The following is a 26,896-nucleotide window of genomic DNA, read 5'->3' on the forward strand; positions in this document are numbered from 1 at the left end:
GGATAAATCCTTTCGCTAGAGGAAAGACAGTCTCTTTAACAAATGGTGCTGGGAAAACTGGCTATCCATATGCCGAAGGTTGAACCTAAATCTGTATCTCTCACCATGAGCTAAACTAAAGTAAAAAATGGATCAAAGATCTAAACATCAGAACAGAAACACTTAATCTTACAGAAGACAAAATAGGAAAAACTCTTGAAGACATAGATCTAGGCAAAGACTTTCTGAACAAACTCCAGTTGTACAAGAAATAGTACCAAGAATCAACAAATGGAATCCTATCAAATTAAAAACTTCTGCACAGCAAAGGAAACCACTAATAAAGTGAAGAGACAGCCTACAGAATGGAAGAAACAGTTTTCCAGCTACCCCTCAAAGGACTAATATTTAGAATGTAGGTAGAGGTAAAAAAAAAATTAGATACCCCCCACCAAATGTAAAGATTAACTTTAAAAATGGGCATCTGAAATGAATATAGAAACTTCTTAAATGAAGAAATACAATGATTCCCAGTATAAAAATGGAAGAAGAAATACAATGGCAAATAAATACATGAAAAACTGCTTACTGTCACTGACCATTTGAGAAATGCAAACTATAACAACACTGAGACTCCATCTCACTCTAGAAAGAATGGCTACCATCAAGAAATCAACCAATACAAAATGCTGGAGGGGCTGTGGAGAAAAGGGAACCCTTCTCCATTGTTGGTGAGAGTGCAGACTGGTGCAACCATTGTGAAAATCAATATGGAGTTTTCTCAAAAAACTAAAGAGTAGAAATTTCACTTGACCTAGCTGTGTTGCCCTTCTTCCCAAAGGAGTTAAAGTCATCACACCACGGCAATATATGCACACCCATGTTTATAGCAGTACAATTCATAATAGCTACATTTGGGAAACTGTCTATATGCCCATCAACAGATAAATAGATAAAAATGCAATATTTATACACAATGTAGAATAAATATAGATGTAGATAGATTTAAAGTATGAAATAAAAGACAATAGGAAAAAAAGAAAGAAAAAAATGTTGTAATCCAGTGCAGATACTTTATCTAAAAGTGCACCTTAACTACAATAGTCTTACATGTTTTATATAGTCTGGGACCTATTCATCTGGTTTTTCAATCTGTATATATAACTTACTTTATAAGTTCTGATAGCTAAATTTGGTGCTATAAAAATAACAGGAAGGGGAGGGGAGGAGGAAGGGAGTTGAAATGTGTTATGTCCTTGTACCAGTTCTCTACAGTGAGCGCAATCATTATGTTCTGTAAACTTGTGCTAGTAAAAGAAGAGAGAGAGCGACAGAGACAGAGACAGACAGAGACGGGGGAGGGAGAGAAACAGAGAGGGAGACTGAGGGAAAGAAAATGAAGTGAAAGGAAGGAAAATACCAAATTACTAAAAGGGTCCAGACAGGTCAGGTAAGACAGGGGCTGTATTGTGAGGATGCAAATAAATTTACACATTTAGTTTCTTTAAAAATAAACCTCTGCCGAATAGTTTCAGCGTCTGTGTGTCCTCATGTTGTCGCCTGTTGCATCTCTTTTCTCCTGAATGGCGAACTTTTCCTCATTTTTCAGATGCTGCATAAAGTCTGGACTGTGTGCTACACATTTTGACTCTTGGACTTGGAGACTCCAGGATTCGCCGAAGTCCTAGTGAGAATACTGATTTCATTGTTTTTGGAAGCCAGCAACAAGTGAGGCCCAGGCTTGCAAATTCTAGTCCGCCTCTGAGGACCGCAGTTCCAACCTCAGTTTCCTATTGTGGTTTGGGTCTGTCATCCATGTGACCAGAATGGCCAGTGTGGGGCCTTGGTGATTGCTACTCCTGCAGCTCCAGTCTAAGGGCTGTCTGGGGTCCGAGGAATGCATGTGTACTTTAGATATGAGTCCGGAACACCGTGCACAGCAGTATGGGATCACTCCTTGGAGCCTTTTTTGATCTCTCCACTGCTTTCTAAGGCCTCTCTTCCTGCTCCTCCACCAAGAGAGTTGGGGCTTTCACTTGCAGGATTTCCTATGACGCAGCTTGCCAGAGTGTGGGAAAGAGGGAGACACAGAGATGGCGAAGCAGTGGAATTTACCCCAGTGCAGGACCACAGGCATTGTGGTCAGCAAACAGAGCTGTCTTCCTTGGACTTCTAGACAGTCACCGCTGCTGGTGCTGAGCTGCCACGGGTACCCTCTTGCTTTTAGGGGCGGAGGTAGAGTGGAATCTCATTTTTTAAAGAAGTTCTCGTTTACCAAACTGTTGTAAGGCATGTTGACAGGTAAGAGCATGATATCTTAGGCTTTAACACAATGGAAAACACTGATATGGGCATTAGCACTACCAGGTAAGTGCATTTTTACCCAAGCTTCAGAATAAAGCATCTCCTGCCTTTGATTTTAACCAAAGAGCATTCTGAGGGAGTAGACAGGCTGTGAGAAAACTCAAATCCTGCAATTACTGACCATTGTAAATGTGGCTTTTCTCGATATTAAATGTAAATATTTTTAGAAACAGATGCTGAAACTGAGAAAAGACCACAGTAGTCATCACTTCTTAGCAGGTTCAAATGTCTGCATTTCTCAAATATTTGCCTGCTTTCAGATCAACTGTACAGTCAATGCTGAACTTATAAAATGCATTTTGATATTAAAATACCTACTAATTTCTGTTAAATATGTTGACTTCTTGTGAGAATTTGATGGTGAATTTCTCCCGCAAAAAGAATGTGTATGTGTATATGTTTGTGTGGACACAGTTTTACTCACACTGAAAGCATACATCTTCTGCCCCACAGGTGTGCATAACCCCTTACACATACACGCACACACACACACACACACACACACACAGAGAGAAAATCCAGATTTCAGTAAACAAAACACATTGACCAGTCACGGATTTTGCCTTTAAAAATCTCCCCCTCTGAATTGCAACCAAATAGCTCCAAGTGCTTTCTCGAGCTGAACTGAAGATCATTACTTTCAGCCAGGTCCTTGGTTCCACAAATACCTACCCTTGGGGACTCAGGGTTCACAGCAATGACAACATTGCAAACAAACCACCATCCAACCCAGGCGAATAGGTCTATGAAAGATTAATCTTGTGCTTCCTCCAGGAACTCCAAAGGTAGGAACTTGTTGTGGGAAGGGAAATTAAAAGAAAAATGACAGTCACACCGTATTACCAGGAACAGCAGTGTTGTACTTGACAGAGATGAAGGTCATGGGCTTGGATCTCCTTAGCATACCTTGGTCCAGGCTGTTCCCCCCCCCCCCCGCCCTCTGCCTAAATGCCAGGTCATGTGCTCTGGAAATGCTCTCCTGTGGATTTGGACTTGAAATATGCCTGGTAGCTCTCAGAAGGACAGGGTCAAATACCTGGGAGGTAAATGCAGGCTCTTTCTTCACATGTCACACAATCTCGTCCCTTTGCTGGAAAATAAACTGGTTGACAATCACGCTGTCTGCCGACGTGAAGTATGGACACGGTGGGAGCATTTATCTTCCCCATCGACCTTACCCAGGACAAAGCCGCGTTCCTGCCTGGCATCAAAGTCACCTACTTACACACACACTTCGGGAGTCATGGTCCTTTGCCTGATGAGACAAAGTGAGCTGGTTCTGAAAGTTAGCTCACGGGGTGCTGTGCTGTCTGTGGACACACGCTCTCCCCTTTCCTTCTGTCCTCTTGAGGGGCACAGGATCCCTGAGGGAAATGCACAACATAGCCCCTTTATCTGCTTTCCGTGAAGTTAAAACTTGGTATTGGCCAGATAGTGGCAAATGCTGCTCATTTGGAGTAGAATTAAATCATTCACCAGTTTTCTGTTCCTGCTATTGAAGAAGCATCCCGCTTGTTAGGTTACTTCTTGAATAAGCCTCTTGAAGGAACTTTGCATGAATGCCCATAATTTATGAGCTGTTGGTCATGAAATAACTCAGATCAGTGAATATCCTTGAGGGCCCAGATACAGAGAAATCCAGGAGAGCTTAGGGGGCCAAAGGCAGGGAAGGAGGAGGCTGGGAGCCTGTTTGGAGGTGAGGCCAAGGCTGAGGGTTCCAAGAGAAGCTCAGTCTGCCACGGTTACAACGCCAGGAGAGTCCTGGAATCCTGTCTCCTGGACATCCCTACTTGCCCACCAAGCAGTCAGTTCTACCATGGAACAGAATTAAGGATGCATATGAGTGAAGAGACCGTGGGACCTGCCTTCAATAAACTGCACCATACAGGATCAAGCTCAGAGGCTCTGCATTCAAAGCGTGCATGGGGTGGATGCCTGCTATGAAGACACAGAAAAATTTGTCCCAGTGGGGTAGGAGGAGGGCTCCTCCAGAGTGGGAAGTTTGGATAGAATCTGGAAGGGGGCCCAGGCTGGCCTCCTGAGAGAAGGAAGGAAATTCCTGAGATGGTGAAGCCGTGCAGTCCGTGGACACAGGGTGTTTATAGAAGGTGATGGGAAGAAGGACAAATCAGGCTGGACCATAAAGAGAGAGTGGTCTTCATCTCAGTGGATGAGTCCAAGCAGGAAGATACCGTGAGAAGGTAGGTCCTGTCACATATCTGCTCGGCAGCAGTGGAAAGGGCAGTGTTGGCATCTGAGAGGGGCTTGAGAATATCACTGTCACCCAGGCAAGAAGAGACAATGGCTTGAAAAAAAGGAATTGTGGGAATGCAGGGGAAAGGGAACACTATTTGGGGCATTATGGGAAAGAAAGGAATGAATCATAATACAGATGGTAGGATTGTTGTGGTTGGAACTTGAGGTACCTGTGGTAGATCTAACCCTTTTGGGAATTTTATTTACCCTTATTTTTAATGTGAGGTTTTTAAAGGTAATTTACATGTAGTGGTTTCACTCACTTTCCATGCTCAGTGCTGTGAAGTTTGACTATAAAGTCACATAATTTCCTCTCCTGTTGAGCTCTGGAACATTCCTACCACCTTATAAAGTTCTCTGGTCTTTCTTTGAAGTCACTCAATTCTTCTCCTGGACTCTGGACTCTGATCTGACTCCTGTCTTTTTAGTCTTGCCTTCCCAGAATTTTATGCATATGTGGGGTTGGTGGCTTGTGGGCTTCTTTTGTTTAACATAAAGCCACTGAGCGTCATCTGCATTATCATGGTCTCCATGAGTGGCTCCTTCCTATGCTGGGTGGTTTCCCATCATACAGATGATGAAGGGTTCATTGTTTACTGGTTGATGCACATAGGGGTTGCTTCCAGTTTGGAGCAATTAGAAATAAAGATGCTGTGAACATCCAGATGAAAACTGTGCCAACATTGGTTTTCATTTCTCAAGACTAAAGACCTAGCAAAGGGATTTCTAGCTTATCGTGGACCGTGACAGGATACCATCAAGGTTTTCCACATGCCCATACATTTTGCATCTTCAACATAAAAGGGTCCCAGTTGCTCTGTATCTTCATCAGCACTTAATATTATCAGTTTTCCTTTTTTCTTTTAGCCGTTTTAATAGATGTGCAATGATATGTCTTTGTAGATTTAATTTGCACTTCCCTAATGAATAATGATGTTAAACACCTTTTCATGTGTTCATAGATCATGTATTTGTCAGGTGTCTGTTTAAATTTCTGGCCCATTTTTTATTGGGTTGTTAGTTTTATTAATGGATAGTGAGGGGTTTTGCGTATCTTAAGACAATGTGCAGATTCTAGCAGGTGCTCAGAAGCTGAGTGAAATGGCCCTGAAACCATTCAAATACGTTGTTGTAACAAGTGTGAACCATGCAGTGGGTGACACAGCACGGGGAAGAAGCAAAGGGACAGCTTCCTGAGCACTGTCCAAGCCCCCCACCACCATATTTGCCCTCTGCCTTCTGCCAGCCTATCCCCGAGGGGCACCTCCGTGAAGATACCAACCTCCAAATCCATAAAATAAAATAAATAAAATTACAAAGGAAAGCAGTCACATAGAAACATGTTTATATCTGGCCATGTATGTATCCATTCAGCTTGTATTGGACTATAATTATATATTTGTAACATAGCGAGATACATTAAATACCAAAATAACAGAATTATCTACAAATCAAGATTAAATTTTAACTTTTAAAAGCCGTGTCGATGTCATTTGGCTCAAAGAAAAATACTCAATTTGTGGATGACTATTCACTGGCAACAGTCATGTCAAACTAGACAACCAATTAATTTGGATTTTTTTGTTCCAGTCACTGCAAAAGTTCCTGTTAACAAAAGATACGATGTTACACGTGAAATCAAGGTTTCCAGAACCCACTAAACGAGATACACACACAGTAGGCCTCTTTCAAGGAACACCACAAATCTTTCAAGGCAGTTTTGACTCAGCCCCTAATTGGAGTGGGTTTGTACTGCAGTGGCTTTTTCATTCTAAGAGGGACCTGTTCCTCTGCGCCTCAGCCCTTATTCCCAAAATCATTTACACCACAGAGAAACTTGAGTCCAAAATTCAACTGCAGTGCTGTCAAGATAAAGATAAAATTTGCAAAACTTGTGAAGAGTTTCTAGGTCTTTTTTGATTCATCTTTTCAAAGAAATTGACAGAGTGTTGTATCTGAACTCCATCTTGGAAAAGCACCTGCCCTGCAGGCTGAATCTTTGTAAGGACCATGGCTTCTGTGTTTCCTCCCCTATCAGCAGCCAAGCAAGAGAGTTGTAATTTTTCAGTTGCATCTATAATAGTAACTTCAAGTCCCTGAATTGAAAGATTTATCTTATTCCTATGGCTAAAAATATCCACACTATCAGCCTGCTCATGGATAGAATTCTTTCCTTTACAAAGTTTCCAGAGCGGGTTTCCTTATCCTTGGGAATAAGTGAGATTCTGCCCTCTCTTTGTGAGCAACAGCTCCCAGGCCTTCTGACTGGAGGATCTCTGGATGGTGGGAACATTTCTTATGCTTTGTGCTCTTTTGTGACAAAGTTTTTCTCATTTATGTACTATAATTCAGAGTCCTGCTCCAAACAGATTCGATTGCTTTATGGCCATTGGGCAACATCTTCCAGGATTGTTGCAAGAGTCCACGATGCCAATGCATGCCTGAGCAGAAAGGAGCAAATAACAGAAACCCAAGGAGCTCACTGTATACCCAAAGTAGATGCATCAGCAAGTATTACAGACGCACCATCTGTGCAGAGTCTGAAGCTTTTATTTCCAGGCAAAGTTGTGTGGCGGGGTGTGTGTGTGTGTTGGGGGGGCTTTTACCATTTCCAAAATACTTGAAAGGCTTTGTAGTTTCCAAAAGTAACTCTCAAAATAAGAATTCTTTAAAGGAATGTCCATGCACTCGGGGAGCAAAGGCAAGGAGCTGGAAGAGAAAGGTCTGTTTACCTCCTCCGTACACCGAGAAAGCTAATTCTCAGTGACAGACTGCAGGATGGTTTTCAGCAAGTCGACTATTTCAGACAGATCTCGCCATGTAACAAGGGTTCCGCTATCAGAGATTGTCCTCAGCTCCAGCCCACAAACCAGGCCAACTTCATCTAGTATACACAGCTTTGTGACCAGCTTTCTGATAGCCTGTAGTCTTTTTACCAGCTAAAGCCCAATGTGAAAGGGTATCTCACCGAGAGTTTTGAGTCTTCATTTGAGCTACCAAGTTTTTCAGACTCGTACCATACTCCAAGAACTGATGTCCTACTTTCACAAATGTATTGACAAACAGTCATAGAAGAGGAATTGTGCAAAGGAGCATAGGTTTCCAGATGACCAAAAGCATTCCACCTTAATAGCCCTGTTCTCCAGAGCAAAAAGACTGTGCATTCCACAACAGTCTAAGGACTCATGTCTTCTCAAAGCAGTGATGCATAGAAGATATTTCAAGATTCCACAGACAATTGCAACATGTTGTTAAATACTGTGTGGTTTCTATTCATGACAAAGTCACAGATACTACTATCACTGCTGTGGTTTGTTAGCTACGTTCGTAATTGAAAGAAAAGCTAACTTTCAGCATGAGGTCTGCAGACATGGAGGTGTGGTTATTTTTCCCATCCAAGTTCATGAATTCCCTGAAATCTAACCGTATACCAATAACAAGTAACTCATAACTCATAACTCACAAAAGGAGAGATAACCTGAGATAGATTCTGTCTCATGGGAAGTGAGGTAGGTGGGTTGGTGAGAAACAAAGTAGGAAAGTGGAAACACGGCAGAGAAGTACGAGGCCCAAACACTCGGAATGCACACAGAATGTGAAATATCGTGTCTGTGTCAATGTCCACCAGGGGCATCCAAAGTACAGCAGCTCTCTCTGCCAGGTAGACAAGGTCAGCTCTTCTGTGGCTACCAGGAAGCTCCTCCCTGCTCAGCTGGTACCTGCTTGGGGGCACAGTGTTTGCTCAGGTACACAGCAGCTACGTCGGATATGATCCACAAAGTGTGACACTCATCGCAGTTTGTCTGACTTTCCTCTCATTGCTGAGACAAAATACCTGATGCCCAAAGTTAAGGGAGGAAAGGTTTATTTAGTTCACAGTTTATAGGGGCTTCAATCCGTAATTGCCTGGCTCCAAGGCAGGGTGGCACATGGTAGCGGGCCAGCAGTTCATGGTGGGCAGACTGTACCAAAGCAGTAAGGGACCTGGACAGTATCTTTCTGCCCCTTTTATATTGCATTTAGGCTGCCAAGATTAGAGTGATAACAAACTGATCCCTGGACTGATTAGTAACCACACACCCTTACTAAATTCCAGCATCACATACTCTTGATTCAACCACCTCTCAAAAAATCCAGTGACCAGATGAAGTTTTGTGGGGTCATCTAGACACAAACCATAACACAGCTGATCTGGTGGCCCCAAAAATACTGAGTGTTCAACATACCATCTGAGTGTGGAGACCAATGCTGAATGGCACCAGCTTCTGGAAGGACCAGCTGGCTGCCAGGTGGCATGGTGACAGAATTAGACCCTTCTGATGGTAGAATCAGTGTTTCATCATTTCAGAATTAGGCACACAATTTAGGTTTATATATGTCATTCCTACTGAGCTGCTTGTGCTAAAAACACTATTCACAGACTCCTAGAGTCTCTCATCCAAGACTGTGTTATCTCATTTTAATATTGCCTCCAACCCGGGGACACATTTCACTACACAGGGATCAGATGTGGGCTACTACTGAGGAATTCATTGGTCTTGAGCCAGGAGAAACTGGCTCAAGAATAGAACAGAATGGGCTGTGAGGCTAGGTCTCTCCCATGGAACTCCGAACACACCTGATCAGGAGACTATGTGGATTCATCTTTCCTATAGCCAGGATGATATAGTTCTGGAAAGTAGTAGTGAGTCTGGGGAACCAGTAGTGGAATAGCCCCTGGCTCTCATGCCTTACAACTTCCTTAAAGATCTGTTGTTTCTCATCCCATAGCACTGGGACCAGTAGGTTTGAAGTTGTAGTTTCAACAAATTGCAAGTTGGAATTACCCAATGACTATTTCAGTCTTCTTATGCTGCTAGGATTTGGATGTGAAATGCCCCCAAGAGTTTCATGTATTGAAAATTTAGTCCCCGCTAAAACACTGCTGAGCAATGGGGCTTTTGGAAGATGATTAGAATCATAATACAATGGCATTATTAAGAGGGTATAGAACCTTAGGAATTGAAGTTGGGCAGGTCCATGCTCTTGGGGACTTTGTCTTGGTCCCAGCCCCTTCCTCTTGGGCTCTTTGACTCCCCCTCTGCTTCCTGGCACCACACTCTTCCACTGTGATGTTCTGTCTCACTGCCAGCCAGCAACAACAATGGAGTCAAAAACCATGGACTTAAACTCTGGAACTGTGAGTCAAAATAAACCTTTCTTCCTTTAAGTTGTTTTTCTCAGTTATTTTCTCATAACAATGAAAAGCTAACCAACACATAAACCACTGGGCAAAAAGGAATTTAAGGGATCATTCTTCTAGCTGATAAGCACATGCATGATCTCAGTTACCAGACAAGGCATGGACTGCTGGTACCCAAGAGAAGCAAGGACTTTATATAAAACACAACATATTCACTGCATGCTTTTTAAGTACTGCCTTGCCCAATGAATTTGACCAGTGAAACTCAATAATATCATGCTTCTGATCTTGCAGGAATAACTTTAAGTATCCCCAGGAGTACAGAAATTAAAGCCACATTCAAAGCATGGGGGTAGTAAAGTGTAAGGGGAGCACAGGATCATTAGAGATGAAATATCAGCCTGGACCTCAGAGCGTACTGTGGCCATAAGGTTCATATCAGCTATGTTAGTAATTACATAGTTTCTTGCTCTATCTCCCCTCATAATGTCTTCTACAAAGAAAATCGGCAACAGCTAATGGATTCGATTTTTGTCTTGGAAGTTTGGAGAGTATGGACTTTCACCTAGCAGAATCCACTGGCAAGAGTGGATTCTGCGGGTCAAAAGAGGTAAATTTTCCTGGACATTTCCCATTTCCTGCCCCATACCCACCCTCTTTTCTAGCCCTGACTTTTTTCTATGATCTTGGACTGATACACTTTGATCACCATCATAAAACTCTCACATGGTTGGGTGAGGCTCCTGTTGAACTCCAGTAAATCAGAGGAAGAGAAGAAAAGGTATCAGCAGTACAGGAATATTCACAAATTTTAACACTTCTTACCTGAAATGCTTGGGACAAGAAGCGTTTCAGATTTCAGATATTTTAGAATATTTGCATATCCATAATGGGATATTTTAGGGCTAGGACCCAAATCTGAACACATAAATCATTTATGTTTCATTCTCAGGTTACACATACATATTACACATATATCCTGAAGGTAATTTTATATAACTTTTGGTGCACTCTGTTATGACTGTGACCTGTCACATAAAGTTTAAACTTATCCCTTTGTGATGTCACATTGATGGTGAAAAGATTTCAAATTCCATAGCATTTTGGATTCCAGATTTTCACTTCAAGTTGCTCACCCTGAATTTGATCTGCTGAGCCTGATTTCCTTCAAGGTGGTCTCTCACACATGCCTCTGCCCTTCTGGGTTGGGATTTTGGTAACTTTCCCCTTTTCTGATCTCTTAAAAACTAGGGGTGCTGATAGGTCTGTACTCTGCCACTCTTCTGCAAATAGCAGCTCTACTTTTTCTAATAGTTTTATTAAATCCTCCTGCTGTGCATGATTTGTTTTGTTTCCAAGACTCGTCTGAAACATAGAATTCCAGAGAGGATAAATATCAAGTTGGACCTTGCTGATCCCCAGGGGAAAGTGCACATGCAAAGATATCCTCAACATCTTGGACCCAGAGTACTGAAAGAGAGCCTCATATGCTCTGGAAACTACAGAAGGGCTGGGGCTTACAGTAGGACTACTTGGTGAAAAAACCTTGAACACTGTATCCACGTATAGGACATCCTCCTGTGAGTTAATTTTGTCCTGGGATTACTCCCCTTTCTGAAAATCATAGCCTTATTGGAAACAAATCCATGCAACGATTAGGAAAAATGTCACACTGAAAAGCACAGCAATGTCTCCTCTACATTTGGCAGAAACAGTTCCCACCCTGTCAGTCGCCAGCATAGCAGAAAGAATGCTGCAGCAGCCCCACCTATTCTACACCGAAAGCATGGAGGCCTCTCGCTTTTATTTTCTTCTTCCACTGAGCGGCTGAGTGATCCCACAAGGGAACCTAGCTTCCACTTTGCAGGATATGTTGAAGTGTGTAGAAGAGCATCTCTGCTTTGTCTAGAAATATCTACAGGAAACTGTGGCATCAGGAAGGCATATATGGTGAGAGCTGGGGATTCTGATACAGCCTTTTCTCTGAGCTGAGCGGCAGCCTGTACAGTCTGTGGATTTCTGATAGGTTGCTGACTATCTCCAATACCAGCTTGCTTGGACGGACCAACTCAGCTTTGTAAGAGTACTTGGGCTGATGCATCTCATCTCCCCATTGTTCTTTTCATGGCAAGCATTTCTGAACTTTTGAATGTCATCAGTCTCTTTCCAAGTATGTGGCTTGCTTAGGAGAGATACTGAATGCATCAAAAGTCAAAGTTGTATTCACTGAAAAAAAGGTGAAAAAGAAAAAAAACAGAGAAAGGGTACAAGTAATACAAAATTTAAAAAATAAACAGTAAGAAATCACTAGTTAATAGATTACATATTGTTATCTTAGAAATAGTTGTTCAAGTTACAAAATTAAAGCATATAAAGTGGACTTTCAAACAGTGAGAGTGCAAACAGTTTTGTTCAATGATCCAAAAAAACTCAGTAATATGATTATCCATCTTATACACTCAAACATATATGCAGTTATAACCTTTAGAGCACCTGCTTTTCTTTTCTTTTGTACAATGACAATTATACATTTTGGGTCTTATTACTTCCACAGTTCTTATTACTTTTTTTGAAGAGAGTAAAACCAAATGCGATATATCAGAACAGAGTCTGTCAAATCAAAAGGATGGACATAATAGATAATGTAAAAACAAAATACAAGGTGATCAACACTGGTTACCATACTGCTCTTGCTGTCTTAAGAAGCATTGCCTATATCATCAGTTACAATAAAATTGAACAAAACAGTGGAGAATACAACCAAAACATTGGAGACTTTACAGGACTTTAAAAGAAGATAATAGTCAACCAGAATGGGCGTCATAATGAATCTTATTGTCTTCACAGTTGTTGCCTATACTTTTGAACTTGGTACTATCTAGCAAAGCAGAATAGGGGAAAATCAGTCAAAGCATGATGGTGAGAGCAATACAGGGTTTCAAATCAAGTTAATAGGAAATCAAAGTAGGTTACTATAATGTATCCTGCTATTTTTTTATTTTTCCCTTAATTAAAAAGATAAAAATAAAGAAGTAAATAATAAAAAAAAAGAAAAAAAGGGGGATTGAGATAAAAGAAGGCATAACAACAGAACAGCACAGGTAAAACATAACATTTAAGCAAAATAGTGTTTCACCTCAAGATATCCTGACATAAAAGTAGTTACCATAGTGACTCTTTCCTTGAAATCTTTGAATATAACTTCATATACTGTAGCACCAAACATATCAAGACACTGTAAAACCATTCAAGAGAATGACATTACAGGGTATTTAGAACCAGCTAACAGAAAATGAACCATGGTTTCTGTATAATCTCCTTGTCTATAAAAGTTTTTGCTTATATTATCACATAAAATAAAATCCAATAAGATACCACCTGTTAAGACCAATGGAGACAGAAGAATACAAGCTTGATGGGACTTCAAAACAAGATGATACTAAATCAGCACTAGCTATTATGATTTTTTGTTTTCTCCAAAATAGCTGTTCCTACCATCTGATCTTCTCTGCCTCATTTCTGTTGAGATCTTTTTCTGTCGTTTATTGTCAGTTTGTCTTTTTCATTTCGCTTTCTGCTCCATTCATTGTGGCCTCTCTGCCATTATTTCTGGAATCTTGGTATTTTCCTTTTTTAGAATATCCTGCAGTAGTCTCTGTAGAGTTGAATTAGTGGTTGCAAATTCCCCTAGTTCCTCTTTATCCTGGAAGCACCTTGTTTTTCCATCAATTTCTAGGATAGTTGTGCAGGATATATCAATCTTGGCTGGAGGTTATCTTTCAAAGCTTGAATTATTTCCCCCCATGCTCTTTGTGATTTGATGGTTTGTGCCGAGAAGTCTGCTGTAATTCTGATGGGTGTTCCCTTGTAAGTGATCTGTTTGTTGTCTCTGACGGCTTTTAATATTCTTATATTGGATTTCTGGAATTTTGATTATTATATGCCTGGGTGTAGCTCTGTTTGGGTTGTAGGTGGCTGGGGTCGTGTATACCTCATACATCTGAGTATCTTTACCTTTTGCTAAATTAGGGAAATTCTCTTGGATTATTTCTGTGAGTAGCTTTTGTAGTCCATTTGTTTGTGTCCCTACTTCTTCTGTTATGTTCTTAATTCTTAAGTTATAGATCCTCTTATCATCTTCTAGCCTTTGTGTTATTGCTGTTTGGTTTTTTTGTTATTTTTAAGAAGTTTTTCATTTCATGCTCCCATATTACAAATCTGCCCTCCAGTTCAGATAATCTATCCTTAGTTTCTTTCAAGCTGTTATGCCAGCTTTTGATAGAGTTTTTAGTTTCCTGGTAATCTCTTTGAACCTGCTTCATGTATTCTATGTTTTCTCTATTTTCTCCATCAAACAATTCTCTCCTTTTTTTCTGTTCTTCAATTCCACCATCTGTTTTTTCTTGGGCGGTGCTTAGCATTTCTCTAACTATTCTACTTATATCTTGCTTTAGGTCATTAATAACTTCATTCCTAAACTTGTCTATGAGGCTCTGGAGATAGCGCTTTATGTCTATTGGTGCCGTGTCTGCTATTGCATGTTTCTCAGGATTGGGGACCGAGGACCCCTTCTTGTTGCTCCCTCGTCCCATATTTTTTGTTCCTGCTATACAAGCGTATATAGGAGGCCCAGTTTCTTTCTTTGTCGGTTACAGTTTGTTTGAATTGCGCCAGCTAGGTGTTCCCGCCCACTGCAGTGTACATGGGAGACACAGACCTGGGAAGCCTCTGCTGGGCCCGCCCCTCCAGGTCAACCTACCTAAGGCTTCACTGCTAGGGTGCACCTCCAGGTGCTGAGACCTGGTTTGGGCTAGCCTACTGGGTCTTAGTCTGCGGCGTCACCCAGGCCAGGCCTTCCCCACCAATCTCGCTTGAGAGGGGAATATACACCTAAGGACAATGCAGCCTCCATTCCAGCTAATCTGCACGGTCCCAGTATGTCCTTTGCTGAAGCCTTCTGGGGAAGGGTCCCCGATCTGCTCACTCACCGCAGGTCAATGCAGGGCTCCAGGCCAGTCGTGCTCTCAACTTCATTCACCGCTTCCCACTCTCAGAGCTTTCACGCCTCTCTCCTTGCCGTGCCAACCCGGATGCAGCAGCAGCTGCAGGAAATTCAAATCACAGCTGCCAGTGGCGCAGGCTCCAGCTTCTGCACTGAGACCTTATCTGTTCCTGTTATATCATCGGGATTGCGTTTCCAGTTGGCTTCTCTTAGTTTAGTCTGTTCTTGGGTCAGCAGGGTGTATCTCCCCTTGCTTAGGACTTCTCGTCCAGCACCATTCCTGGATTTTAAGTGTGGTTTCTCAGAGAGCCTCCGAAGCTGCTGCTATCCTTCCACCATGTTTTCCCGGAAGTCTCCCCTACCTTCCCTGTGGACGACAGGCAGCAGCAGCATTTGCAGTATTATAAAGACACTGATGAAAGAGAACTTCCAGAACTGCTCCAGGAAGTGGCTAGAAGATGGGATAAATATATTCAAAGCAAAGGGGAATATTCTGAAAAGAATTAACCGCAGTAGGTCTTTTAATTTAAATATTTACTGCATATTTGGATCACCTTCTATATAAACAGTATTGTTATAATTCAGTTTTAAAATATACGTTTTCAGATCCCAATGCATCAGGAAAGAGGAACGAGCTACACCAAAATATTTACACCAGTTAGAATAGACAGAATGTCTTGGTAAGTGCTCGTTTTCTTTTTATAATTTTTCCTTATTTTTAATTGACAAACAAAAGTTGTATATATTTATCCTGTACAGCATGATGTTTTGATATATGAATACATTGTGAAGTTAAATCAAGCTAATTAACATACTCGTTACTTCAAATAGCTATTTTTGTTGGTAAAAACATTTAAAATCTGCTCTCTTAGCAATTTTGAAGTCTACAGTAAATTACTGACTATGATTACTGTGTCAAACAACAGATCGCCTGAACTCACTCCCCCTAACCAGAATTTCTCCCAACAATACCCTCTCTGCTTTTACAAATTCTGCTTTTTAAGATTCCATCCATCATTGAGATCATGCAGTATGTGACTCTAGGCCTGGCTTACTGCACTCAGGCTGTAACACATGGCTGGCTTCCCTTCTTTCTAAATGGTGAACAAAATCCCACTGTGTTTATCTTCTGTGTGTATCACTTCACCCACCGGTGAACACTTAAATTGATACCATATCTTAACTATTGTGAGCAATGTCACAGTCAACACCGAAGTGCACTCTGTCTTCAGCAGGCTGATTTCATTTCTTCTGTCTGTGTATCCAGAAGTGAAACTGCTAGGCCATATGGTAGTTCTGTTTTTTAATTTTTGAAGAACCTCCATACTGTTTTCCATAATGATTGTGCTAATTTATATTCCCATAAGCAATACCCAAGGGCTTTCTTTTCTCCACATTCCTGTCAATATTTGCTTTTCTTGTCTATTTTCTAGTAGCCATCCTAACAGTAACATCCTAACATCTTGTAGCCCATCCTGTGAGCTTAGCTTGCATCTCATAGAAGTCATCTTTACATGTCATGGGTTTCCATTACCCTGATCAGTGGTGATGGTGAGTGTGTTTCCCTCTACTGTACCTGTTGGTCACTTATGTCTTACTTTGATAAATGTCTTTTCAGGTGCTTTGTCCAGTTTTAAACTGGGTTATTTTGTTTTCTCCTTACTGAGCTCAGTTTCTTATAGGTTTTAGACATCAACCCCTTATTAAATGGTTTGCAAATATTTTGGCCTTTCTGTAGTTTGTCTCTACTTTTTTGATGGTTTCTTTGGTGCACAGAAGCTTTTTTAAATCTGATGTCATCTCATTTGCCTATTATTGATTTGGGCTCATATTCCAAAAAAATCATTGTCCTGAACAAAGTCATGGAGGCTTATTCCTATGTTTTCTTCTAGGAATTTAAAAATCTTAGGCCCTACATTTCTTAAATCTTTACCTATTTTGACTTGATTTTTGTAAATGGGGTGTTGAAGATTTAATTTTACTTTTCTGCATGTAGATATTCAGATTTCCCAACATCATCTACCGAAGAGGTTATCTTTCTCTCATTTTGTATTCTTGACCCTTGTCAAAAATCAGCTGACCATAACTGTGTAATTTCATTTGGGGGCTCCTGATTCTGTTCCATTGACATGTAGAGTCTGATTTTGTGCCAGTACCATGTTGGTTTACATTATTATAGCTTTTTAGTAGGTTTTGAAGTCAGAGAATGTGATACCACTAATTTTAGCTCAAGATCTCTTTGGCCATCCATTTTTTTTTTATGATTTCACATGAATTTAAGATTGCTGTTTCCATTTATTTGAAAAATGCCTTTAGAATTTTGTTGGGATTGCATTGATTTATAGGATACTTTAGATAGTACAGATATTTTAACAAGATTAATTTTCATAAGGGATATATTTCTATTTATGTCTTCAATTTCTTTCATCAGTCTGTTATAGATTTCAGTGTACAGACCCTTCACTTCTCTGGTTAAACACATCCCTTTTCTGGTGATATTATAAATGAGATTATTTTCTTGATTTAGTTATTGGATTCTCTTTTTCTTTAATTTTAGAGACAATGTTTCTGGAACATAAAATCTGAAAATATAGAAGAAAAAATATATTTATTATCATTGAAGATCCCAAATAATGAAGATAAAGATAGAGATATAGACCACTAGACCAAAGGTCAGAAGTGCAGGAGGGGAGTATTGGAATCTGTGGGACTGCAGGATTTAATTTAACCGCTGTATCTGTCTCTGTTGCAGACACACCTTGCATGCAGTCAAATTATCAGCAGAGGTTGCTGGGGCCCCTGCCTTCTCATTATGCAAAGGCACTAATGAACTTCAGAGCAAAATGCATTCCTTCCACTGCTGCCAGGCCAGGACAGATGCAAGCAGTGGACCAGGAAGCCAAGACCTGATGCAGATGCTCTGACTCTGGGCCACGCCCAGGTTAGTCCAAGTGTGGGGGACTTGGAGCCAATTTTCTTAACATACAATGGAGAATACAAATGTAAGTGCAAAAGTGAGTATTTATATAGAATGAGAATTTGTGACAAAGCATCACAAAATCTGGAAAAAATAACAGCTTTTCTTACTGTTTTACTCACTTCTGTATAATGTTAATGTTACGAAATCTGGAAAAATAACAGCTTTTCTTACTGTTTTACTCACTTCTGTATAATGTTAATTTTCCTCTGGTTTTGACAGCATAGTCTTTCATTACGTCTTCATGTGACAATTACTTTATATTTCCTCTATAAAATTAGAAAGCTAATTTGGCCCTTACAAAGGTTAATTGAAGATTTTGAGACATTTTATTTTGAAATAATTTTAGACTTCTAGAAAAGTAGCAAAAATAGAAGACCAGTTCACCAGCTTCCCCTGATGTTAACACCTTATGTAGCTGGAGAACAGACATCGAAAGGAAGAAATTACCATTGGTGCAGTGCAATGAACCAAACTACAGACTGCATTTAGGTTTCATTTTCGCTAACGTGCTTTCACAGTTGCAAGATTCCACCCACCTTGCATTTTGTCTGTGTCTCCTTAGGCTCCTCCGGTTTGACCAGCTTCTCAGTTTGCCCATGTCTTTCATGAACTTGACCACTCTGAAGGGCACTGATGGGAACCTTACAGAATTTTCCTCGAGGCCAGTTTTGTGGTGTTTACTCATGATTGTATTAGGCTTATAGGTTACCAGAAAGAATTCGTAGCAGTGAGATGGCCTTACTATGTCATGTCAGGGGACAGGATGTCACTGCATCCTATCGCAGATGATATTAACCTTGATTACTTGGCTAAGACAACACCTGCCAGCTTTGTCCCTAGGAAAGTTATTATTCCCTCCCACTTTTATGTTTAACAAATATTTGAGAGATATTTTGAGACTATGCAAAAATCCCTCTTAAAATTTTACTTATTAACTTCAATTTTCATTTAGTAGAGCTTGCATTAGCAATTATTATTTCTGTCATTTTCTATTTCTCTAATTCCTTCTATTAATAAGAGTTCTTATTAAGAACAATTATTATTTCTGTCATTTTCTATTTCTCTAATTCCTTCTATTAATAAGAGTTCTTATTAAGAACTCTTCTGTATGGAAAAGACATACTTGCTACATTTATGTTTTGGTAACTTTTCATATGATGCTCCACTCATAGACATTTATTTAATTCACTGAATTAGAATGCAATTCTATCTTAATTTATTTGTGGCTCAAATTCTACTCATGTTGATCCTTAAGCAGTATTGCAGATTAGCTTCTATGGTCTGGTTTCTTTCCTTGAGGAATGATACTTAGGAATCAAAACATGCATCTGGTTTCTTTCAATCAGCAAATGCACTTAAGACTCAGTACTGTTACTGTGTGAAGCCAGCTTCTCTCCAATGCTGAGTAACATTCCATTGTGTGGCTGAACCTCAATCCGTTCATGTACTCTCCTACTGAAAGACATCTGTGTCGTTTCCAGGTTTGGGTGACTATGAATAAGCCTACAACAAACCTTCAAACACAGCGTCTCATGTCTACTGCTGGTTCATTTCTCTAGGATAAACACCTGAGCAGGATGAGGACAATACAATCAGTATTCCCTAACTCTATAGGAAACTACCAAACCTTCTCCCAAAGTAACTTTCAGTTCCCACCAGCAGCGTGGACTTCTACGTGCTCTACCAGCATTTGATACTGGTTGCTTGTTTGTATTTCACCCATTCTGACAGCTGTAGTTTTAGTTCATATCTCCCTCATATTAATGATGTTGAGCAGCTTCTCGTAGGCTATATGCTATTTATCTTGTGTTTCATTATTGATAACATAGAAAACCTTTTTCTGCTTCACAGCTCAATGTTGATGATGTCTGTAAACTTTTAACAAGGTCGGGAATTTCAGAGAAGCCCGTTTATATCCCATATGAGCTAGAAGACTTCAGTGCCTTTCAAGTTTTCTCGGTGATAACTAATTAACCACTTTTTCACTGATGACTTCGTAGCCCTTTTACCATCAGTGTCCTTGTGATAGTGCTGTATAGTGAATTTTGTTATCTTTGTTGATGTATTTCACTTCAAATCAGCCAAAACCTTGACTCTTTTTCCATTATGCTCAGATGACTCTCTCTATGTCATTAATTAGGTTAGCGAACAATCTAAAAGCCGATACAGTATTTCTCTCCAAAACGTACCTTTTATTTCTTATGGAACTGCTCTTAATAGCATGCTAAATCTTTGCTACAATTCTAACACCAAAGAGTAGAGAATTTGTATTGATTTTATCATTTATCATACTCCTTTCATTTCACAATCTATTTGTCTTCATCTAAACTTTCTCCTCCTTTTTAATAAAGATTTAAATGAGAAGATGTTCCTCACATAGGACCGATCAGGAACTGCAGCCTCTCATTTTATTGCTGTGTTCCAGGTAGTCTTTCAAATTGGGGCCCAACTGGCACATTCCACCCAAGTTCCTACTTTTAGCAGAATCCACAGATGTCAGGGGCCACTGCAAACCTGACACAAAGACTAGGGAGGGGGGAAAGAGGCCAGACCAGAAAGTACATTTGATCTTCACTGTAAATCTTACAGAACGTGCGAATACACCGCTAGGACCTCCACCAGCGCCTTGGGTGGGATCCGAGTTGGAGGAATCCACAATGTAAACTTCGTTAGCTTCCAGGAAGCCCGTGGACCTGGGAGGACTGAGAGGATAGCACCCACCCGAAGCTTTTCTGCTGCCTGTGGTTTAGAGCAGAATGCAAAGTCTGTCTTCCGAGATGACCTGGGAAAAACTACAGCCAGGCATTTAAAACAGAACCCTCCGCACCCTTCCAAGGCACAGGAGGACCCTCCTGTGACATGCTGGCTTCTGGGGACTGCCCCTGCCCTGAGCCAGCCCCCTCCACTGTCCCTATGTGACCTGAGGCTCAGGTCTGGCTGCCCTAGAAATGCCCATCTACCCTTCCATCCTTTACCCCAGAATGGGAAGCAGAATGGGAACTTGAAAGAGGAGATAGTGCATCAAAAATGTAATCACCTACCCAGAGTGACGAGAAGTCACTTTTCACCACTCAGAAGGAAAGAGGAAATAGTAGTCAGGCCTCTGAAGGTGCTGTTTACTCTTCCAGGGACAAGGATGGTGCAAAGAGCTTCTGACAAGCCCATTGACAGTGTGCTGGGAGATTTAACTATTCATAATAGTAAAAAACAACAAATGCAGCTTTGAGTTAATCCAGCATCTTTCATCTCCATATCAAAGAGCATTGCCAAAGTTCCTGATAACGACACGTCTGTGGAACACACAGTGACAGCCATTGTCATCCCTGGGTGACAGATGAAAGAACGGAGATGCTTTGAAGCCCTTCCCCAGGGAACCAGTGGGGGCTTGTGCCCCACCCCTACCCCCACCCCCACCCCTAGGCCTGGATCTGTCCCTTGATGGGATTTGGGGTTAAGGAGAGTGAGCATGGGGAGCAATGTGGACCATCCATGGAACAGCACAGTGCTCTGTCCTCCAGAAGCTTGGCAGTAAAATGCGTCCACCAAGGTGGCTCTGCCTCCATGCACGGGATCAGCGGACACTTTTCAAAGGCTAGCTGCTCACGGACCTTCAGGATGAAGCCTGGGAGAATCCTGGCCCCCACAGAGCCAACCTTTGAGGCGTTCGCAGCAGAAGAATGAGAACAGGAAAGATGTCTGCACTCCCTCGAGCCTTACAGGCCAACCACAGTGAGCCACTTGCTGTTGTTCAAATGCACAGCCTGGGCCACGGAGGTTCCGTCCACACTGTGTCCTCCTCTTCCCACAAATACAGAGGCAGCAGCGCCTGAGCTGAAGCTATGCACATGCCGCCCCTCCTTCCCAACCTTTCTAATCTTTTCAGATTTCTGCCACAGGCTGTGTCACTTCATTCCATGGACCTGTTTACATGTTTTCTTTCCTACCAAACTGTTTGCTCCTAATCAAGAGCATGTTAATCATTTTTCTGTTACTAGGACAAAATAACCAACACACAAAATTTAAAGTAGGCAAGAGATGACTCACGGCTTCAGAGATTTCAGTCCATGGTTGGCCAATTCCACTGCTGAGGGCCTGAGTGAGGCAGAACAACAGAGCATGGTGGGAAAAAGCTGCCCACCTTATCACCCTGGTAACCCACTTCTCTGGATACACTTTCTTAGACTTTCACCAAAAACATTCAAACTCCCAACTGATGCAATCACTTCAGTCTCAGAGTTTATTTGAACCTCTCACATCAGATCCGCTGGGTCTCCGCTGCACCAAACTTGAGTCCTACCATCTCTGATGTGAGCCAGACCCAGGAATCTAACAAGCTCATTCTGGCTGGTCCCAGCTCTCATGTCTTCTTTGGCAGGAGCTCTTCCCCCATTTATCTGGGACCGAACATGGTGCAGGACACGAGCATGTTTCTTCATACAGTTCTCACCACCCTTTTGTGAGTAGGTCTTATTGTCATTTTTATCTTTTGTAGCTATAATAGCAACATGTACTGCCTGTTCACAGACAGGGAGCAATGTGTCACGTAGTCCTTGCAGCAACACAATGAAGCCACTGCTAGTATCAGTCACCATTTATGGATGCAAAGACGAGGCCAGGTCCAGTGACAACTCCAAGATCCTAGAGATACTAAGTCCTAGAGATACTAAGGAGATAAAGCAATTAACTTAGCCAAAAGCAAATCAGGGTCATCCTACCACTAGCCTTGCCAATCCTCTGTGGTATTTGTCACCAGTGCCTCCCTGCTGGCAATGCCCCATCCTCAGCCTTCCAGGACTGTTGGGAGCCGCGTCTGTGATAGCTCGCCTTGCGCGGCGGACGTGCGGCCTGTGGTAAAGAGCAAAGCCTGAGGTAGATTACCCCTCCCATCGAATATGTTAGTTTCCTGCTTACCGCGTAAACAACCCGCTCAACAATATAGTCTGCCTGGCAACTGATGATGTTAGCCAATCAGCTTGCCTTGCTTACTTTAACATGATTGGACACTGTACCCGTATATATACCAGTGCCACCCCTGGGCGGAAGAGGAAGCCAGATAGAAGCCCGGAAGTAGAAGCCCAAAAGGAGCCGCGGAGAGCGGACCGGTAGAGGCTTTGGGGCAGACTGAAGCACAAAAGGAGCCGCGGGGAGCGGACCAGAGGAGGCTTCAGCTGGGAGAACCCAGGGCAGGCTGTACGGAGAAGGAAAATAAAAAGAAAAGGTTGTCCACTACCAGACTTTGTCGTGTGTCCTTCCTGCCGGCCGGGAGCGGACATCGACATTTGGTGGCCCGTACGGGGACTGATCACCCCCGAGACGTGGAAGTGGACAACGCTCCAGTACAGAGCTGCGAGACAGGTGAGTTGGGGATAAGCCTGGGCTCTGGGTGGCGCGCACCTACAGGGCTTTTAGACTCCCCTCAGGCTCACGCGTAAGTGGCGGATTCCTTGGGCCTCACGCGGTGAGTAACATATTAAAAGATGGGAAACATGTTAGGTAGCAACACTAAGAGCGAGGGTGGTTGTGGAGAAAGCTCTCAAGAGCTTACAAAAGTACGCAGGGTATCTGAGCAGGCCCAGTCAGGGAGCTCCCGAGAGGGGCCCGTCAAGGGGAACAAGGATGCTAAGGAGGAGGACGGGGCTCTAGCCTCGGAGTCGTCTGACTCCGAGGACGAGGGAAAGTTGAATGGCAAGGAGGCCAAAGAGACCAGCTGTCAGGAGCCCAAGTCGCTCGATAAGGAGTCGCAGGGTTCTTTTCCAGCGTTGCCCCGCGAATTGCGCTCTGCTCAACCTGGTCTGCGGAGGAGTAGAGAGCTCCTGAGCGCTCCCCGGCGCGAGAGGGAGGCGAAGCCTTCCGCCCCACCTTGGGGGCCGTTTCCGGAGGCGATTCCTCGCCACGAGGCGGCCGCCTGGGAGCTCTCTCCCCTTTCGCCAGAACAGGAAGTGATGCACGGGCCCCCATTTTCCGCCCAATCACGGCCGCTGTCTTATGCTCCGCCGCCGGCGGGTCGGTATTTTTACAGGCGGCTTTGGCAGGGGGGACGCTTGTCTCATGAGGTACATCCACCTGGGATAGATAGTGGCCCCTACGGGATATTTCCTGTACAAGTAGCTATGGGCCAGGGACGCAATGTATGGGAGCCTTTTGAGATAAAGCAGATTAGAGAACTTAAAAATGCAGTTACAACCTTTGGGCCGACTGCGCCTTACACCATTGCCATGCTGGAGAATCTGTCTTCTGGGCCCCTCGCCCCCGCGGACTGGATTCAGCTGACAAAGGCGTGTCTGCCCTCGGGCAGTTACCTGGATTGGCGAGCCTGGTACGCAGAGTTCTCTGCAGAGCAGGCTGAGAGAAACGCCGGTCGAGGAAATGGGAGCTGGGGATTTAGCTTAGCGGCATAAGCGCCTGCCTTGTAAGCAGGCAATCGCCAGTTCGATCCCTGGTACCAATAAAAAAAAAAAAAAAAAAAAAAAAAAAAAAAAAAAAAAAACAAAAAAGATAAAAATAAAAAATAAAAAATAAAAAACAAAAAGGGGGAGTAAGCCAAGGCCTGCCTCCAAAGGCGCGGTTATCTATGGCATGACAATGGATGGGCCCGGATCCAGTGGTCAGCTGGAACCGAGGCGCGGTTTGTGTTTTCCCACAGGAACCGGGACGAGAACCACTGTGGATACCGGAGAGACTGACACGGGCAACAAAGCCCTCGACTGAAGATCAGACCTGCCCTACTGGAGATCCATCACAGACCAACCAATAAGATGAATAGAAATAGCGGTAGCCCGAAATGGACAAGAAGATCCTCAGGCATATGCATGGCTTGCTCAATTGGCCCACGACCGAGTCTAGATATGGCGGGCATCCCTCATTCTCCTCCATAAGGTGACAATACACAGCAGGGTAGGTGAGTCAATGACGGGTAAGAGCGTGCCTCCCCAGCACGACTCGACCTAAGCCAGGCCCTACCCCATCCTGCACGTAAGCCGCTGGACTGTTAGATGCTGCCCAGGTCTAAATTTCTCTCCGAGGGGATTTCTTTACGGAGAGAAAATGAGTGCAAGCTTGTGTGCATCCAGGTTCCGTCCAGTTTGTGCCTGGCCCTAGAAAAAGGACGAGGGCCTCAGGGCCTTGGCAGACCATGGCATGGCCAACCAGGGTCTAAGCCAAGGACCTACGGTGGACCTACACATAGGGCATAAGCCTCTGCACCCAGTCCAGGAAGGGCTACGATGCGCACATTCATAAAAAATAAAATAGGGGGAGATGTTGGGAGCCGCGTCTGTGATAGCTCGCCTTGCGCGGCGGACGTGCGGCCTGTGGTAAAGAGCAAAGCCTGAGGTAGATTACCCCTCCCATCGAATATGTTAGTTTCCTGCTTACCGCGTAAACAACCCGCTCAACAATATAGTCTGCCTGGCAACTGATGATGTTAGCCAATCAGCTTGCCTTGCTTACTTTAACATGATTGGACACTGTACCCGTATATATACCGGTGCCACCCCTGGGCGGAAGAAGAAGCCAGATAGAAGCCCGGAAGTAGAAGCCCAAAAGGAGCCGCGGAGAGCGGACCGGTAGAGGCTTTGGGGCAGACTGAAGCACAAAAGGAGCCGCGGGGAGCGGACCAGAGGAGGCTTCAGCTGGGAGAACCCAGGGCAGGCTGTACGGAGAAGGAAAATAAAAAGAAAAGGTTGTCCACTACCAGACTTTGTCGTGTGTCCTTCCTGCCGGCCGGGAGCGGACATCGACACAGGACACTGTCCTGGTGTGAACTCCCTCTCTCCTCTGCATATTCCTCTCGTGAGCCCCCTTCATTCTGTCCACGAACCCTAGGTCCCCTGGGACTTGACCATCTTTTCTCACACACCATCCACTCTAGGCAACGAAGCCTACATCTCCACACTCGGTGAGGCCCAACAGCTGATGACCACCCAGCCTTCATCTTCTTGCCTTCACCCACATCTCTCTCTCAAACCCCAACCCTCTTAGACACACCACCAACTCCTCAGTGTCAGCCTGCTCAGACCTGAATTTATCCTCACATCCCCATATTCTGCAACATTCCTGACAACCCTGTTCACCCCAGTCCCCAAACCAGAAGCCAGACTCTGCTCCACACAGGCCTGCTGTGCAATCCTTTAACCCAGTAAGGAATGGGGAGCTCTTCTCTCCCCCCAAGGTCTCGAACTGAAGCTGACCAACCCACCTTCAGGCTCCCTACTGAATAAAATCTCCACTACCTCATGCAGGCACCCAGAGTCCACGCTGGAACCCTCACCCTCCTCCTCCCCTTGTTGCACTCATGTCCTGACCTCTCAGCTAAACAGGTAGCTGCTCGGGTTCCTGTGCCCCCACCCCTGAGCTCCCTGCTGTCACTCTCAACACCTCCTGCTCTGGGGGGCCACCTGCATTCTCTCAGACTCTGAGCAAGGGCAGATGCTTACCCTCTGCCTTGGCTCCCCTGGGACTGCCTGGGGCTCGGGTTGGTGTCTTACCACCATTTCACTCCAACAGCCCACTCCACACACCAGGAACTCTCCAGGTATGGTTCCTCTTCCCTTTGCACCCCAAGAGGCACTTCCAGCCTTCTTCAGACGTTTAGATAAATAACTGGCAACTAATATGAAAAAGCAACATTGCTCCCCAAGATAGTGTGTAATGTTCAGTTCTGCTTTTTCAAGGAAGTGAGCAGAAGCCTGTGTGCGCATAAGAGATGTTTTGACAGAGGTGAGAATACGTGAAGTAGGCAAGGAGGCTTATGTGAAAGAACCAAGAGAGATGGATCTCAGCGGAGGCCCTCATAGAAGCCAACACGCCACAACTTGCGTGTGGTGGGGAATCTGCCTCTGTTGTGACTGAAAGTGGCACAGAATGAGGTTGGTGATGGGTCCCTAAGTCCCTAGTCTGTGTCCTTACCTGGCAACACCCACACTCACCATCCTATGCACACACACATTCTCACACTTAGAGAAATCACATCTCACGCATACACACACATCCCACAATGAGCCACGCAAACTTAGGACAAATCAGCCCTGACAAGTTGTTGAACTGCATCTCCTGCTAACCCTCAGCTTGCTCCTAACCAGTGAAATCCCAGTGTTCAAATATGACTGGTGAAAATGCTTAAAAATAAAAGCTA

General features: G+C 43.4%; 1 long non-coding RNA gene across 1 annotated transcript; it reads left to right on the forward strand.

Moving 5' to 3' along the window:
- The first annotated feature begins 21,222 nt into the window (after positions 1-21,222).
- LOC134474775 (uncharacterized) lies at positions 21,223-25,455 on the forward strand. Its single transcript, XR_010045622.1, has 2 exons — positions 21,223-23,118; positions 24,407-25,455. It is a non-coding gene; the product is annotated as an uncharacterized LOC134474775 (long non-coding RNA).
- The last annotated feature ends 1,441 nt before the right edge of the window (positions 25,456-26,896 follow it).

This window comes from Cavia porcellus, unplaced genomic scaffold, assembly GCF_034190915.1.
Source record: "Cavia porcellus strain 051 isolate PalLab524CR breed Dunkin Hartley unplaced genomic scaffold, mCavPor4.1 scaffold_38, whole genome shotgun sequence".
In the NCBI taxonomy this organism is placed as follows: Eukaryota; Metazoa; Chordata; class Mammalia; order Rodentia; family Caviidae; genus Cavia; species Cavia porcellus.